This window comes from Lathyrus oleraceus, chromosome 2 (genome assembly GCF_024323335.1).
Source record: "Lathyrus oleraceus cultivar Zhongwan6 chromosome 2, CAAS_Psat_ZW6_1.0, whole genome shotgun sequence".
Classification (NCBI taxonomy): domain Eukaryota; kingdom Viridiplantae; phylum Streptophyta; class Magnoliopsida; order Fabales; family Fabaceae; genus Lathyrus; species Lathyrus oleraceus.
Window position 1 is genome coordinate 248,000,048 of NC_066580.1, and position 19,853 is coordinate 248,019,900.

The following is a 19,853-nucleotide window of genomic DNA, read 5'->3' on the forward strand; positions in this document are numbered from 1 at the left end:
GAAGCAGAACTGGAAACTGATGTTACAGTGGAGAAATACCACTTGTAAAAGCTGCCAAATAGTTGGTATGCGATGGGATAAGCAAGCCTAGCCTGAGCTCTTTGGGATTTTCAGCAAGAATTTCAAAAAATGCAGAAATTGATGTTTGAGAGAAATGGAATTTTTTCTGTTTCTGATGTTGGCTGCTAGGGCTTCTTTGAGCAGAAAATGATAAATATATATGCTGTTTAAGGTTGGCTGATGGAATGTTAATCACAATTAACTTAAATGAAGTGTTTTTGGTCATTTGCTAAAATCCAACCAAGTTTACATGGGGTGTAAGTGGCTGCACGAAAATGGGCTTTGAACATTACCAAAATGCAATTTCAGAGCTTTTCCAATTGGCAAAATGTGTTGGAAGTGGTTAATTTTGAAACTCATTTTTCAACCTCACTTGAAATTAATTCATGCCATTCCAAAAAGGCCATTTTGATTTGTGAAGTTTTGGTGAATGATGATGACATATTTGGAAAGAGGGGATCAAATGTGACTTGTTGCAAAAAACCCCACCCAATTTGGCCAAATGGTTTGGAAGATATGGCCTTTTGAAGTTCAAAATTTTTGGAGAATGATTTGATCATAACTTGCCAACCATACAATGGAATTGAGTCTTCTTGGACTTTTTGGAAATGGGAGAACAAGATCTTCAACTTTCATGTTGGGCAAAAATTCAATTGAAGCTTGTATCATGATGTAAGTTTAGGATCAAGAAGTTTCCATTTTTGGCAAATTCCAATTACAGGTCAACTTTCTATTTCTGGAAATTTCTTGTCTGACTTTATTTTCTTCACTGTGGATGCTTGACATGATATATGAGGCTTGTATAGACATGAATGAGACCTCTCAGACCAAATCCCACCATCAAATCACTGATTAAATGCCCAGTTGACCAAGGTTGACTTCAGTTGACTTTTCTAGGGTTTTGGATGACTGAACCATGTTCTGATGAATTCGAAACCCTAATCACTTGAGATCTTGATTCCAAATGATATCACAACATATAAGAACTCTTGATGATTGATCATGGTGCCCAAATTCTGCAAGAATGGCCACCATCCATTGCTTAATGACTGATTTGACTGATTTTGACCTAATTGGCTTCATCTGCAAGTAACATGGTTAGATGACAATATTTTTGTACTTTTTGGTTAGTAAACATATGAAAAGCAATGATATACAAATGCAAGACATGCCTGGTGATCAAGAACCAACTCACAAGGCAACCTACCCACTAGGAGGGAAGCTAGGGCATGCAATGATCCTTGAGGCCATGATATGATATGATATGGGCCATGAGGGATCTTAGGGCCAAAATTGGGGTCTTACACACACCACATTATCCCACTAACTAACAAGGTGCCATACATTGTTATCTGAGAACACATATACCACAAGCTTGATGATTACTTGCAGTGCAAAGACAGAACTCCCCCTGTCATGAGCAACCAACTCTCCTCTTGAAACTTGGAGAAGAACATATCCAACACCCCAAGGTTGGACCTTTACAAACTTCCTGATTCAAGGAGAACCCAGACCACTTGATGAATGGAAAACATAAGACGCATCTTCATGTCTTCAAGAGCACGCCCTCTGTTCAACCTTCTTGGATGAACACATCCATACTCTGTGACAATCTCTCTTCTAACCAGAACAGAAAACAACATAACACCATCTGATATTCTTCAGATATTACTGAATCACAAGCTTGATCCACAAGAAACCAGACACAACCCTAGCTCTCTCTCTAAATTTCGCTCAGTCTTGGTTGTGCTTTCAAACAGGTTTTCTAAGTCCCCTTTTACAGAGGCATTGGACATCTTGAAAACCCTCAATATATTTTCCAATTAAATCTTTTCATATCAGCTATAAAGATCTCCTTGGAAAATAAACAAATCTGGTTGATATCCCTGATAGATTGTGCCAGCTAGCCATATCTTCAATCAACCAATGATTGCCACCAATTGTGCAATCACAAAACACCAGACATTCATACTGATTGTTCTGTGTACAGGATGTCATGACATCGGGTCTGACATCTGGAAAAATCCTGCATAATCCAGTTTCCTTTTATAGCAGGTACAGCCATATCAGTTACCATGACAATGAATATGTCAACTGAAACAATCCTGCAGCGTATGTCTTCCAATTAAGCTCCAGCAGGTACATCCAATATCAGAAGCCTTAGCATTGTAAGTGGCATTCTGAAACAATCCTGCTTGCATATGTTCTTCAACTCCAGCAACAAGCTCCAAGAGATGAAAAGGAAACACCTCATTATGTCTTCAACTTACTACTTTACTGCTCAAAGTAGTTTGTCTCAGACCTTCCTCAAGAATAATCAGCTGCCATAAGCTGATTGTCTTGATCCTACGAACTCACTTCTGAGATAGACCAATTGCCACTGGTTGATTACCTCCTTCATGAATCCTCATATGGAAAAAGTCAAATGCCATTCTTTGACCTCTCCACGTTTATCAGACTTCTCCCAAAGATATTCTGACCTTCCAAATGAGACTATACCTTCAAGCTTCTTGAAGTATCCAATCTATAACCCAGTAGACCCTTCTATCTCAAGTTGATGTGCCACTTCACCAATTAAGATTCTGATGTTGAACCAAATGTCATAACCTTGTGTTTTGACATCTAGCTGTTAATTTCAGCTCCTTCTTCTGCCACTTGAAAGAACTTCCTCCCTTCACCGAACAAGAGATCAATGTTCTCATAGACTTGATTGTGGAACCAAGTTTGAGTAAACAACCTCCATCCTGTAGGTTTGCAGTTAAGTCATCCAAGCTTACACCTTGATGAATCCCTGCTTCTTCTCCAAAGACCTCAAACACTCTGATGCATGAGTCTTCAGAAGGACCAGTTAGAAACTGTCCCTTCAGCTATACCAAGGATTCCACTTCCTAAGGCAAAGTTGTTTCCGTGATGTCAAGAATGCTGCCACTTATTCTTAACTCCACAGTGTGCATAAGCCAATGCACTTCCATACCTAGATTAGAAGTAAACTGATCCAAGTAACCACCCTCAAGATTATGATGTTTTCTTCTTCTTGTACACGTCAAGGCTGAACATGTTTCTTGCCAGGAAACCTTTTCAGAGATCATATGCTTCTGCTGCCACCAAAGTGATAGATCATAAACCGGTGTACTATCCTTCCTGTGATTCTGCACAGGATCTTGAAGATGAGATGTTCCAACATCTTTTAAAACATCAGTTATCTTGAGCTCCAAGGATAATTAATTAAATACTTGTACTTGACCCAAGTAGACATTGATCTTAAATCCTTTCCCAATATTCCTTTCAGATACTTCTACCATAAGAATACTTTGAAAATACTCTTCTAGTGTCAACATCTTCTGCTTGCAAGTACCTCAATAGTTTTGACAATCTTCCCAGATTAAATTCACCCTTAGGAATGAGAGAGATGAATTCTTCCTTGCAAATGTGTCACACAACCACCAGAACCCTTGTGACACAGGTCAACAGCCAACCAGACCCTAAGCTGACCAATACGTAAGGAGGTTAACTAAAACCCCCTTCAAATTAACAATCATGGAAACTTCACATCAATATCCATGCATTGTACCCAACTGTCTCAACATGACATACATCACCCTTATTGGTGGCAACTAACTCTCTGAGTTGAACCTCTACATACTCCAATCACACTAATCAGACTCCAGCTGACCATAAATACTGGTGAAGGACAACAATACTCGTCAATAGTAGATATACATTGCCAGAGCATACTATATCAACCAATCTCTGAATCTTAATATTCTCATTCCTTGAAAGAACTGCCACTTCTGAGCGTGGTGTTTGAATTACAAGATTCATGGTCCTAATCCTCTTAAATGATATAGCAATCAGGTTGCCCCATCATTGACTTTTATCATCCAGGGGACATGTCTTCCAGCACAACATGGTACTTCCAGGAGCAACTATCCAAGACAGACAGCATAAGGTTGCATAATGTCACATTTCCACCAGCTCCACTTCTAGAGATCAAACTTCTAAAAGTGACCTTCTTGAGCATCCTCATAGTTGACCCTACCCTTGTCAACTTAGCTCCCACAGATGTCTCCTCTTCCAGGTCAGGAGTAGGTTCCAAACACAAGTATCCCTTTGTTTGACACCTAAAAACATCTGCTCTTCAACCAGTAGCTGCATACTTGTTGAACAACATGTTCTAACATCGCATAGAACAATAGTTCCACCTCATTGGAACAAACCCTCCTTATCGGGAAATTCTTTCTGTTTTATGTCTCTAATTTTTGCCTGGATCGCCCTTTTGGGTTTTCAATCAACCGAGACGCTCATTTTAGCCTAAGCCGCCCTTTCGGGTTTTCAACTCTTGATATCCACTGTACTCTTGACCGCTGCTGGAGATGAGTTGATGTTAGTCCTTGTGCTTAACCAAGTCTTCAAAATCACTGAAGATTAGCAGAATGCAGTTACTTGCCATAATCCCTAATTTTTGCATAAGTTTCCCCAAGGTGGAGTACTCAACTTATCGGGAAATTCTTTCTATTTTATATCTCTAATTTTTGCCTGGATCACCCTTTTGGGTTTTCAATCAACCGAGATGCTCATTTTAGCCTAAGTCGCCCTTTCGGGTTTTCAACTTAGCGAGCTGTTTTTTTTAGGCGAAGTATTTCTTGACTGCATCTGCGTTCACAAGACGAGTGAACTCTTCACCATCCATAGTTGTAAGAATCAATGCACCTCCTGAAAAGGCTCTCTTAACAACATATGGGCCTTCATAATTAGGAGTCCATTTTCCTCTGGAATCTGGCTTGAAAGTCAAAATCTTCTTGAGCACAAGGTCTCCTTCTCTGAAGACTCGAGGTTTGACTTTCTTATCAAAAGCTTTCTTCATCCTTTTTTGATATAACTGACCATGGCACATGGTAGTTAACCTTTTCTCTTTGAATTCTGGTATAGTCAGAGTACAGATGTTCTACACGAAGTCATGACATCTGATCTAACATTGTTACTAAAAACAGCAAGACAGTTTTAACAATTACACTCCAGTACTCAGATGCACTCAGTCACAGATGTCAAGACATCTGCTAATATACCACTATGGGAAGAAGAACATCCAATTTTGTCCAACTAGTGCAAACACACAGTAGGGATCAAACATAGCCCTTATGATTATTGATCCTGCCCAGTTCTAAGCATGATGTCTCAACATTGTTTTGAACATCATCTGTCACAACATTACAGATGGATAAACTGTAACAGACTAACCAGTCTATCAGTAACAGCAGTCAATAATGAATGTCATAACATTCTGTTTTGCAATCACACTGCAGGCTATGTGTCAAGTCTGTTATTCCCTTCATGAATAGACTAGAAACAGACTGAATTATAACAGACAAAATATAGTGTGCAGAAGGTAAAAACACCAGTAATTGTTAACCCAGTTCGGTACAACTTTACCTACTCTGGGGGCATACCAAGCCAGGAAGAAGATCCACTATTAGCAGTATTAATTCAGAGTTAAACTCCCCCGTTTACAACTCCTCACTTAATCCCTACCCAGTGCAATCTATACCTAGGCATTCCTAGATAGAAACCTCCAGTTTCCATTCCTATCATTACAAGTCCCATATAATGTTTAAACAACTTGAACTTGCTTCACAGCTTCGTTCAAGAACATAACCACTCTTGCCTACAGGCTTTGAGTTACAAATAATCTCATGCTTTCAAGCACTGAGAAACACTTGGTAACCTTCCCATAGGTTTGGAGGTTTACCTCACACACACACCTCTAATTTTTACATTGTTTGAGGCTTACAAAACCTAGGTTACAATCTCCTATTTATAACCTAACCACCCAACTGGATTTGGGCCTTCAAAAATCGCAGCAAATCTTCTTTTTTGCTGTTACAGAGCTGGCAGAATCCTCCTGCTACAATCATGGTCTTCAATCTTTTATTTCCTAAAAGATCTCCATATTTGGGAACTGTATCTTCACCAAATATATTCACCAAATCTTCTGATTCTGATTGTATCTTCAAGATCTTCACATAGGAGATAGGATATTCACCAGATCTCCTAATTAATCACAAACCAAACCAGAATTAACTGATTCAGTTTGATACACATGTGAGATGTCACAGTCCCGATATCGTGACATCTTACATGACATGTTAGTCAAGATGTTGAACTTCTTCAACCCAACATATTAAAACAACTGAGGTGATTACATTATTTGTTAGCTAAAATTAATGCCAATCCTAAGGTATTAACACTCTTTAATCAAATTCAACTGGTCAAACCTGGTTTGACACACTTTAGCTTAAGGCAACTTGGCTTCCATGAGCACACGCAATGAAGGAATTTCAACCTTTACGGGGAGCACTACTTCCATACCATATACAAGAGAGAAAGGGGTTACCCCTGTTGAAGTGCGAACATATGTGCGATACCCGTGTAAAGCAAATGGGAGCATCTCATGCCAATCCTTATATCTGACAACCATCTTCTGGATAATCTTCTTGATGTTCTTATTTGCAACTTCAACAACCCCATTCATCTTGGGTCTGTAGGGAGAATAATTATGATGTGCAATCTTGAAGTCTTTGCAAAGAGCTTCCACCATATTGTTATTTAAGTTCGATCCATTGTCAGTAATTATCTTACTTGGCACACCATAACGACATATAATTTGATTCTTAATAAACCTTATAACAACTTGCTTGGTTACATTCGCATACGATGTCGCTTCAACCCATTTGGCGAAGTAATCAATTGGTACAAAAATGAAACGATGTTCATTCGAAGCTTTGGGCTCAATCATCCTAATCATATCAATTCCCCACATGGAGAAGGGCCATGGGGAAGAGATAACATTCAAAAGTGTCGGAGGAACATGAATCTTATCAGCATAAATTTGAAACTTGTGGCACTTATTCACAAATTTGCAACAATTAGATACCATTGTCATCCAATAGTAACCTGCTCGCAACATTTTCTTCGCCATTGCATGTCCATTAGAATGAGTACCAAAGGAACCTTCATGCACTTCAGTCATCAATAAGTCTGCTTTGTGTCTATCCACGCATCTGAGCAAAACCATGTCGAAGTTTCTCTTATACAGTGTATCACCATTCGAGTAGAAATTACCGGTTAATCTTCTCAAAGTCTTCTTATCTTTCAAAGATGCCCTAGACGGGTAAATCTGACTTTGGATGAAACATTTGATGTCATAATACCACGACTTCTCGTCTTTAATCACTTCAACAGCAAACACATGAGCTGGCCTATCAAGACGCATCACCGACAAATTGGGAACTTCATTCCAATACTTTACTACAATCATTGATGCCAACATTGCAAGAGCATCTGCCATCCAGTTCTCATCTCGAGGGATCTAATGAAACTCAACCTTTGTAAAGAAAGTTGAAATCCTCCTCACATAATCTCTATACAGTACTAAATCGGGTTGGTTTATCTCCCATTCACCTTTGATTTGATTCACAACCAAAGCCAAATCACCGAAGACATCTAAATACTTGATTATGAGATTCATGGCCTCTTCAAGCCCCATAATGCAAGCTTCATATTCTGCATGTTGTTTGTACACTTGAAAGTCAATCTAGCTGTAAATGGTAGATGCCTGCCTTGAGGAGTAATAATCACTGCCCCAATGCCATTTCCATATTGATTAACAACTCCATCAAATACCATGCCCCAACGGGAACCAGGTTCTGGCCCTTCTTCAAGCAATGGTTCATCACAATCTTTCATTTTCAAGTACAAAATCTCTTCATCAAGAAAATCATACTGCACTGACTGGTAATCTTCATTTGGTTGGTGAGTTAGATGGTCAGCCAAGATACTACCTTTGATTTCTTTCTGAGATCGGTATTCGATATCATACTCAGAGTTAACAACATCTGCCAACAGGCAATCCTCCCGGTTAAAGCAGAATTTTCAAATATGTACTTGATTGAATCCATCTTGGATATCAACCAAGTGGTATGATTCAGCATATACTGGCATAGACGCTTAGAAGCCCAAGCCAATGCGCAACAAGTCTTCTCAAGCATTGAATATCGAGTCTCACAGACGATGAACTTCTTACTGAGGTAGTAAATCGCAAATTCTTTCTTCCCAGTCTCAACTTGCTGACCAAGAACATAACCCGTACTATCTTCTAGCACAGTCAAATACATGATTAACGGTCTTCCTTCAACAGGCGGAGACAAAATCGGCGGTTCAAGTAGATATTCCTTGATACTATCAAATGCTTTCTGGAAATCTTCGGTCCAATCACAAGACTAATCTTTCCGAAGAATCTTGAATATAGGCGCACGTGTGGCAATCATATGGGAAATGAATCTGGAAATATAATTCAAGCGGCCAAGAAAACCTCTGACTTGCTTTTCAGTTTTGGGCGCAGGCATCTCTTGTATTGCTTTGACCTTGGCAGGATCAACTTCAATACCCTTCTCGCTGAAAATAAAGCCCAACAACTTACTAGAACAAACACCAAAAGTACACTTATCAGTTGCGGTTGTTGTTGTTGACGTTGATGTTGTTGTTGTTGAATTGGTGTTGCTTGTTGATTACAAAATACCGGGATAATGGAAGATACTTGATGATGATGATGTTGACGGGATGATGGATTTCTTCTGACCTGAGGCCTCCTCTGCCTCCCACTAGAAATTGAATTTGTCTCACTATCCTTCTTCTTGCTGAAACTACTGCCATACCTCTTATTGGTTGACGCCTCATCTCTTGACAAACGCCCTTCACGGACTCCTTCTTCAAGTCTCATCCCCATATTTACCATTTCGGTAAACTGGGGGCACTAGCGATGATTCCTTCATAATAAAATGAACTCAGAGTTTTCAAGAAGATCTTTGTCATTTCTTTCTCCTCCAAAGGAGGAGTGATCTAGGCAACCAACTCCCTCCATCTTTACGCATACTCTTTGAATGTCTCTTTGTTTTTCTGAGACATAGACCTCAAATGGTCTCTATCCGGCGCCATGTCCGTATAATACTTGTATTTCTTCACAAAAGCCTTTCCTAAGTCTTTGAAAGTGCGAATGCTTGCACTATCCAACCCCATATACCAACGGAGTGCAGCACCAGTCAGGTTATCCTGGAATTAGTGAATAAGCAATTGGTCATTATCTGTCTAAGTTGACATCTTACGGGCATACATCACAAGATGACTGAGCGGACAAGAATTCCCCTTATATTTTTCAAAGTCAGGCACTTTGAACTTCACTGGGATTTTGACATTGGGCACCAGACACAACTCGGCAACACTCTTCCCAAACAGATCTTTACCTCTCAGTATCTTCAATTCCGTGCGTAACTCAAGAAATTGGTCTTTCATTTCGTCCATCTTCTCATAGACATCCGGACCCTCAGACGGCTCAGAATGATAGATGGTATCCTCTACGCGAGGTAAAGTGTGCACAACTGGAGGTGGCACGGACATGACCGGGATAGATGCCGGCATGGAAGAAAATGTAGGCGCAAAGCCTTCTGGTACAAAGTTGGGCGGCATTCCTCACAGGAATCCGACAGGCAGGTTCGGTGCGAAGTGGGTGGTAGCAACAGGCACGGTAGAGGTAACCACTTCTGAAATGACAGTCCTCGCGGGAGGAGTTGGAGGCGTTGGAGAAGCTTGACTCTGAGCAGCAAGAACTGACTCTATCATGGCAGTCAGGCGGGAGATCTCGTATTTCAGCTCTCTGTTCTCTTTCTCCAAATGTTCCATAATTATCAAATGATTGGCTCTGGTATTGTACCGGTGAGTCAGCTTGGCTAAAGCACAGAAGAAACACCAATCAGACACCTGGCAAAAACCTGCTTATGCAAATGATGCATGAAATGCAATGCTTGATTTTTATTTTTCAAGGAACTTACTATATCATTTGCAAATATATAATATTTATATGGAAATTGCAACAATTTGATATGACCAAAAATATCTTTTTATTTATATAAATTGGAAAGATTACACTAAGTACAATTTCAGAAACCAAAATAAAAAGATACAAGAGAAAAGGAGACTAGTCATCCTAAGGATCACTAACAACAATGTCAGAAGATTTAGCTAAAGGCACGCACTTCCTTCGAATGCGACGGATCTCGGTCTCAAAAGAAGCTTTCATCTGAGTCTTCTCGAGGACAAGTTGGTCAACAATCTTCTTCCAAGCAATGGAAGGCTGAGGCATGCTAGAAGATGAAACCTCTTGCTCTCTCTGTCTCTTCGTAACTCGGTCTTCAAGTAGCTGAATCAGTGCATCTTTGTCCTTAGACTCCAACTGCAACTCTTCATGCTTTTTGCTCAAAGCACAGAAACGCTCTTCCCACATATCCTTCTCTTGCTTCATCTCGGCGAGCGCGTCTTCCAACTTCTCTACATCTTGGTTAGGGTGAGTTAATGGCTCAACCACAACCATGGACATAGGTCTTTCACAAGGATAAGGCATCTTCAACTCTAAATCTCTCTTGTTCACCCAAAGAATGTAAGCTTCCAAAGCTACACAATTGTGCGGACCAAGCTCGGATCTTCCTTTCCTATGCACATTATGCCAAGCATGCACAATCTTCTGCTTCAAACTTTGGGGATCTTTACCCTCTTGATAGAAAAGACCTTCTAACAACATGTTATTAGGTTTGTCTCTTAAGGGGAACCCAAGTTGACGACGAGCCAAAGCAGGGTTGTAGTTAATTCCTCCTTGTGTAAAATGAGAGGCACATTAGACAATTCACCACAACTATCAATAATCTCCAAACTACTTAAATATGGATCATACCAAACTATATCATCATTAGTGAGAGACATAAGTCTCTGAGACGACCTTAGACATTGTTTGTTCTCCATAAAAGCAAGTGTCTAAGGCAAGTGCGAAATAAACCACTTGTACAGAAGAGGAATACAACATACAATCGTTCCACCACCCTTAGAATTCCTTAGATGCAAAGAGAAATACATATCTCCCAACAAAGTAGGCATAGGATTCCCAATCAAGACAATTCTAATGGCGTTAACATCAACAAAATCATCAATGTTAGGGAACAAAGCTAATCCATAGATGAGCAACACAAAGATAGCTTCAAAAGCATCCACACTACCAACTTGACAAAAGTAGTAGCTTCCTTTATGAGGAAGATAGATGGCAATCCAAATAACCATCCTTTCTTCACCCAATGAGCCTTTATCTCAGACTTCTTCAAGTGAAGAGCTTCATCAATAATACTAGATCGGTGAATCTCTTCCAATCCACTAAAAGGCACTCTACTAGAAACAGGTATCCCCAAAAGATGAGAATACTCCTCCAAGGTAGGCACAAGCTGAAAATATGGGAAAGTGAAACAATGGTAGAGAGGATCATAGAACTGCACTAGCACACTCAAGAGTCCTTCAACCACATCAGTAGACAAGATGGACAGAAGCTTCCCATGACGTTGTTTAAAGTCCAAGGGATCTAATACAAAAGATGCTAGCTTCCTTAACTCTTTCAAGTCGGGACATCTGAAACTGTACTTCTTAGTGTTCCTTCGTCCATAATCCATGGTCTGAAAATATTTTCAAATGATACCTTAGTTCCTTGAAAATTTTCATGTGATGAATGTTATGATGCGCATGAATGCATGAATGCAACAATCACAAATAAGGGATCACACACAAGGAAAACAAAGGTCAAGAGATGAATTAAGTCATTGTCAAGATCAATCATCCATTTTGGTGGATTATGGTTTACACCTTATCAACATCCAAGTTCCATTGATATTGACAAGACTTGATTGGATCAACCAAGAATCAAGGGTTTGTTGCAAGTCACGAGCATGGAGTCTGGGTAAGAACCATCCCAAAGGAGTGAACTAAGGATAAAAACCTGTACATCATGTTCTAAAAAGTTCCCAGAGTTTTAATTCCATCTATCGGATATTACGGGTTAAGATGACTGACTCATCGACCCATAATATTCTCAAGAGAAACTCGTCTGAGTGTAGTATCGTGTAACAATTGTTATCAAGTCTACACCTGAACAGTTTCCGCACTACGTCCTAAATAGGCCAAGATGGGTTAAATGTTCCAAGGTCCTCAGCTTCTCAGACCCAATTAGAGATAGTAATGCCTAACCATAAATACTTGTGTGACATTTCGAAATCCAAAGTAGTCTCCACTGAGCGAATGGATCTCAAGCCAACTTGTTAAGGACTACTCCACACAAGTCGAACATGACTATACCATCCTCCTATCTTAATTACACTCCAGTTCGGGTTAGAACTTATCTCACCACTCAGAGATCACCAAGCACAACAAGCCGATTATATCACACATACATATATACAAACATCACATATATACAAATATATTCACACAAAAAGTAGGCTCAACCCACTGGAGACTACTCCCCAATAGAGTCGTCACTTAATTTCTGTAGCGGGAAATTCACGATCACCAAGCTATTAACAAGCTAGATATCAATTAACAAGAGTCGCCACCACGCTTTTATTGTTTCCAAGGGAAAAGGGAAAAAGTACGAACAAAACCCAAAAAGTAAGAAGTTTTCAAATAAAAACTAATAAAAGTCAAAGATCACAAGTAAGGGGGTTGGTTACACAGAGGGAAGGTGTTAGTGTAACACCCCGATAATAATAAAATAATTATTTAAATTGAGTTAATAATTTATTTATTAATTTAATTAAATAATTGGAAATTTTATTATTATTATTATTGGATTATTATTATTATTATTTGGAAAATATATATATGTTGGAAATAAGAGAAAGAATCCCATTTGGTAAAAAGAAAGTTTCACGTGAAAACAGAGAAACGATCGTGACAGAGGAAAAGGGCAAAGAGACAGAGCGAGGGCTGAAGGTTGAGGAGAGAAAAGCTTGGAGCTCAAAGATTTGCCGGATTAATCAGGTAAGGGGGGTTTATCGTCGATTAATGGGTATTATGGGATAATATGTAATGGGTAGTGATAAGCCGTTATTTGACCCTAATTGGGATTTTGAAATGCTGAGAGATTTTGATGAATAAGTTGTGTTAGACTGTAATTGAATCTGTGTTTGGGTTAGTGGTAAATTTCCGAAAGTGTAGCGTTTTACGGAATTGGAATCGGAGGTCCGGAAGTCCTCCAACGGCGGAAAATACGGAGAATTCTGCATTCTGCCTTGAGTTAGCGCAGGAACAACTTCTGTCTTGCGTTAACCGGTTAACCCAGGGTGTTAACCGGTTAACACTGTTTTGAATTGTGAAAATTGCTGTTTTGTCTGCGTTAACCGGTTAACCCAGGGTGTTAACCGGTTAACACTATTGTGATTGCTGAAATATTGCTGTTTGTGCTGCGTTAACCGGTTAACCCAGGGCGTTAACCGGTTAACACTGTTAAGTTTTGGGACAGGAGGCGTGTTGTGCTGCGTTAACCGGTTAACCCAGGGCGTTAACCGGTTAACACTGTTGCAGAGTGGAAAAATTGGCCTTTTAATGTTGTGTACATAATTGAGAGTTGGCCTATGTTGGCGTATGATGTAATAGGGACTATTCCCGCTGTTTTGAGCAGTATAGGTATTAGTAGAGTGTGCTAATACTGTGTTTAATTGATTTACATGATAATGATGTGTTGATACATGTGTTGATGATGTATGATGATATGCATAATGCTATGAATGTATATATTATGCATGTATTTGTGAATGGACTGTTGTATGGCTTAGAGTGTGAGCATATGTCCATTGTGAATTGTTGTTGATGCTGCATTGCTAGATGATTAGCATGCATAGCATTAGCCTTCGGGGTTGTAGCTAATTCCCATGGTGAGGAATTAGTGAGTGAATCATTGTGGATTTGTTGTTGATGTTTGCATGCTAGATGATTAGTGTGCATAGTCTAGCCTTCGGGGCTGTAGCTAATTCCCATGGTGAGGAATTAGTGAGTGAGTCACTAGGTCTCAAATGAGTGGGACTAGTCAGCTTAGTAGCCGTATCTGGAGGGATCGGTGAGCTTGAACTATATGTTCAAGAATAGTCGGTACCGCATGTGTGGAGTCTCATTGCATAATGTATGTATGACGTATAATATGAATGGATGTATTCCAATATTATACGTGTGTTTATGTTGTTGTGGAGTATGATTTGAGATTATACTTGTGCTTTATGTTGGTGTTAAGTATGATGTTGAGTTGATGTGCTGTTATTGATTGTATGTTGCGATTAGGGTGATTAATGTGTTCAATTACTTAACATGACATTATATTCTATAATGCTTATTATATTGATTGAGGAACTCACCCTTACAACTATTTTTCAGGTAACGAGAAATGAGTTGAGTAGAAGCGAATGCTTGGAGTCTAGTGTAGTCTCCTTAGTGGGTCGTGCTCTGATAGATGTAACATCGGGATGGGATATTTACCTTGTTGAATAATTTACATGGAATGTTACATGTTTTACATGATTGAGGAGATCTCTATCCGTTGCGTTTTATGCAATTGTTTATGTTTTGAATTAATAAAAGAGCATGACCGTTATATGGTTGAATAGTGTGAATATTAAGTGTGACACCCTTGCATGGCATAATTACTCTGAATCGTTATATGTTTATTATTTTTAATTAAATATTTGGGGTATTTTAGAAGGGTGTTACAGTTAGCACCCAATGTGTCCTAGGTACTCCTAGGGATCCCTTTTTGTGTGCATATGTGTTTTGTGCAAAGTGATGTTTCACAAACAAATAGAATGAGGGGATGAGAAAAAAATTCATTAATTATATTTTATGTCTTTGACAAGACCTTCAGACTTGTGCCTACGTACCAACATAAAAATGAGGGATCAAAACCTCGTAGTTTGTTATACAAATTTCAAAATGGATGCATTGCTTTTAACAAAATTTAAGTTTGAAAGGCACCAAGGCCTAAAATGATTTAAATGAGTTAGTTCTTTTTGGCTTTTTGAAAGTTTAAGTCAGGCATAGTTAAGTTTATTTACAAGCTTGATTTAAGAAAATAAGTTTGAAAATGCAATGGCATAAGGCCAAAGTTTCTATCTTTTTTTGCAAAAAATGGTCAAAACAAAAATAGTTCACACAAAGAAGGTTTTTAAAATGGAGGGAGAGATTTTGAAATTAAAGCAATGGGGAGCAGATGAAGAGACTACCCTATGAACAAAATTCAAAAGTTTAGAGTTGAAAAGATCGGACCAAGTGGGTAGCAATCCAATAGAAAAAAATGTCAATAGAAACCCAGAATTCCCTTGGACTTTTAGAATCAGCCAACACGCAAACGCACAATTATATTATCTTGAAGAGCAAGGCATCAAATAAAGATGACCTCATCCAAGCTTATCCATTCCATGATCTTTTTCAAAGTAGCCCATGTAACAAATGAATTCCAAAAATAACAGTTTCACAATGATCATGTTGCAGATGAACTCAGAGAGATCTTGAATGATGTATCAGATGATGTTTCAAATTTCAAGCACTTGGTTTCTCAATAACTTGGCATTGGCCAAGTCCTTTAACATAGGAATGTTGCCTAAGTTCTAAGTCCATTTGTCCAAGATCAAGCCAACAATCCACTCAAAATGTTTTTTAGGGTTTTTGTTATTATTATGTACATTAATGGTCAAAAACCACACAAACAAACAAAGTATACACAAACAAAATATATCACACAATATGGTCCAAATGGACAAAGTGAAAATTGCTATAACATAAACAATTAGGATGATATGAACAATGGAAAATGAAATAGAGTGCTAGAAGTAAATTGCATTAAAGTAAAAGCTTGAAATTAAAAGTTAGAAGTTAGTAGGTTATAAGTTAGTCTTATTTTGCTTTTGCTTTTCAAGACATTCTTTGGAGAACACTCAACCCACTTATCACAAACATGGATCCTTGAACCAAAACATCTTCCAAAGGAAGGAAAGAAGGCCAAGTTTCCACACAATACCATGAAAGAGGGGAGACTTACAATCTCACTAACTAGAATGCTTATGTATTTTCTGTCACAAATTTAATGCTATGTTAAGCAATCGTAATTGGACTTATGTAGAAGTCACAACTATTTGAGGTCGGGAAATAGAATTTTGGTGTTAATGCATGTTAGAGACATAATATAATGGACTATGCTCATGAAACATACCACACACAAAAAAGAATATGCAAAAGGTATGGCCTAATCTCATCCGTACTCATGTCAATTTTTCAATCAACTAGCATTAGGATTTTGAGATGTCATAGGCCAAATGGAATGAATGAAATAAGAAGAGGAATGAGATGAAGTGGAAAGGGGATGAATGGAATCACAAATTGGTCAAAGGAGGACTTTTACCAAATTAATATCATTCATTCATTTTGGGAGATGGAATGTACATTCCATCAATCCCCTAAATCCAATGACATTAATTTGACACAGTTAAATCAACCTTGACCAAGACCCAACAACAATAAGCAAACTTAAACAAGTCAACTCAAGTGGTCAACAAAAATAATTGACATTTACTCAATTAAAAAAATAAAATAGTGCATTTAAATCAAATATGTTTTGTCCAATTCCTAAAATCTCATCAAAACACCAAAGAAATGGCCATGAGATTTATCATAGGTCAGACAAGGTCAAAGGACCTTGGAGAAAAAATTTCATAATTTTTGGACATATAAAAAATATTTTTAAACAATTAAAAAAAAAATGCAAAATCAATTAATTCATGAAAAATATTAATAATGATCTAAAAAATTATTTTAATTCAGAATATGAAAGAGAAAAATATTTCAATTTTTTTGGTGAAAGTCCCATATTTTTTGGATCAATATTGAATTTAATATGAATTATCGAAAATAATGAAATTAAAATAAAAATTCAAATAATCAAAAATACGTGGACCATCAGATCTCCCTCATTAATTGAGGTGGCAAATCAGATGGTCCCTAGCACGCGTTTCACATGGACTTGAGTCAACAGCACTGCATAGGTGGTATTTAAAACCAACAATCAAATTAAAACGTAAAGGATGGATCATGTGGTTCAGAGCCTTGCCAACTCATCGCCGGAGCCAGAGCTCCGGCCATCTTCTCCGGTGGACCTCACCAGACTGGTCCACCATAAACCATCACCAAAAGTAAAACCAATAGCATGGAAAGCTAACCTTCAGTTCCAACCTTGACAGCATCAGCAACATCAAGTCAATAATGCATAATCACATGTCAAGGTCATGATGCAAGCATATACCCATCACATAACCATGACAACCACCTACCACTGACCTGCCATCATTCAAGGAACCTGCATCAAGCCAACATCTAACCTAACTAATATCATGCTCAGACTAACACCAGATGTAAATGGCTTACCACATCCTCTAGCCAAGACCAAACATATCCTGCAGTATGTGAGAGAAACCAACCAAATTATGCTGCATGAACCATGACCAAAACCAAGCATGCATTAACAGTTCAACAGTTATCATTCAAGACATACATTACCTACCATCAAAATGAAACAAACAAGTACAAGGCCAATTCGAGCATGTTGCAGCAAATCAAACCAAGCCCTCCATTTTCACTGCAGTAAAAAGGATTAATTAACACTCAGTAAAGCAGTAAAATCTCAGGAAAATTCCCAATTCAGAGTTAAGACAGAAATGAAGAAGAAAGAGTGGGTTCAGGTTACCATTTTCGAACGTAGCACCAAAGAGGTCAATCCAGTTTCTGAACATCAAAAGTGCTTTGCAGAGCTACTCTTCTGGATTACCAAAGGCACCTTTGAAACCCTAATTCACAGAAATATAAAAGGAGAGAAATCAGTAAGAGAGGGGGCGATTTTTGAAGGAAACAACAGAAACAAGGAGGCGAAAATCTGAGAGGAAACCTAAAGTCCCAAATTCGTTTACCTGGAGGCCAGTTTCTTCGCACCCTTCACCACCACTGCAGTGACATTCTGTAAGGACCTCTCTTCCTCTCTCTTTATGATTGTTGTTTGATTTTTTTTGTGAGAGCTGAGAGTGATTAAAAAGGTTTCGTTTGAGTACATTTGAGAGACGTTTGGGTAAGTTTGAGGGATAGTGATTCTGAGAGTAGGGAGAAATCTTCGCTTGAGAGAGTTTGTTGATAGCGTGAGAAAGTTCGTGGGTAGCGCTTGAAAGCGAATGAGAGATTGTGAGAAGCGAGTGAGGTCAAGCGAAGGGAGGTGACGACTGAGAGCAGAGAAAGATCTCGATTTAGAGATGCTGAGGTAGAAGGCCATTGTTGGGGAAGGTTGAGCTCGTGAGGTGGGGGAGAAGAGAGGAAGACGAGTTCCTGTCTCCATTTCGTTTTTTTTCTTTTTTTTAATTTTTCTTTTATTATTTAATTTAATTTGTTTTTAACACAAAAACCATAAAAATGTTTATTTTGTTTTTTTATTTTAAATCTTTTTATTTTTTTAGCCCGGTTCATATATTTAAGGTAGTATTTCAGTAGCATATAATCTTAAGTGGTCTGGTGGAGAGGAGTGATTTCATGGTCTTGAGTGGGGTGAGTTCAATACCTAGGTTTGTTGCTTTGGTTTTCCAACATTTTTTGATCTTTCCATATTTTTCTAGCCTTACCGTTTAACTAACATGTTTCTATCATTTATTCATTTTTATTGTTTTATTTCTAATATGACATGTGATTATTCATTTTTTTAGGATCTATGTGAATTATTATATTTGTGTTTGTTCATTTCATTTGTACAAATTATTTGCCTTTATGTGTGGGTTATGTTACAATCCTGATAAATCATCACAATCTCATTGATAAAAAAACCATTCAAAACCATTTTAAAATTAAAAATCATATTTTCTCGATTTAATATCGAGCCCATTTTTTACACCCTTGTAAGTCGACCTCACATAGCTTACTCTTGGGCTTTCTTACAATGAGCCGGTTCCTTTGCACTTACACTCATACATTGTTTAATGCCTCATTATTTCATTCTTTGATTATTTGATTCGATTATATACTTGCTTAAATATCTTATTGTTGATTAACTGTTGCCTACTTGTATGGTGTATGAGGCATATATTTATATTGCTTGATTGCCATGACAACCCCCATTCATAACAAATGTATCCCTCTCCCATGAAATGTATAATATTCTTTCATTCTTTATTCATCTGTTAATACAAGAAATAAAATGAACACCCGATAACCATTTCAAAACAAGACCAAAACCTCGATCCAACGTCGAGTAATCATTTTTCAAAACCTAACAGAACCAGCACGTATTCATCAACCTTGTAAGTCGATTGCTTTATGCATCGCCATCAACCTTGTAAGTTGATTGCTTCGTGCATCGCCATCTACCCTTATCCCTAACACTTCTCCTTGCTCCATTCGTCGATTCTTGTTCCGATTAGGTAGCACCCATTAGATGGAACCCTTTGTATGATAACATAGGTAAGATTCCCATATCCCTTTGTATGATAACATAGGTAGGATTCCCATATCCTTTTGTATGATAACATAGTTAGAATTCCCATATTCTTTGCATGCTAACATTAGGTAGATATTCCCATTTGTAAATCCTAAACACCTAAGTACATATTGCATGACAACTCTAGGGCAGAGCTTCCCCACTTCTAGACCTTTCCGAGCGTCTCCGATCTTGTGGCATGTAGTTCGTTCTATTGCAAAGAGGTAACTGCCTAAGACTCGATTCAGCGAGCTGCGACACCTACTGCTAGGGCGTGAACACATTGCCCACTCTCTTTTGACACAACTGGTGTCCTCCTTCTCTAAGTCCATATTCAGATGGCAACCCCTATGAAGGGGAACTACGTCGCCCTGATTCTCATACCAGA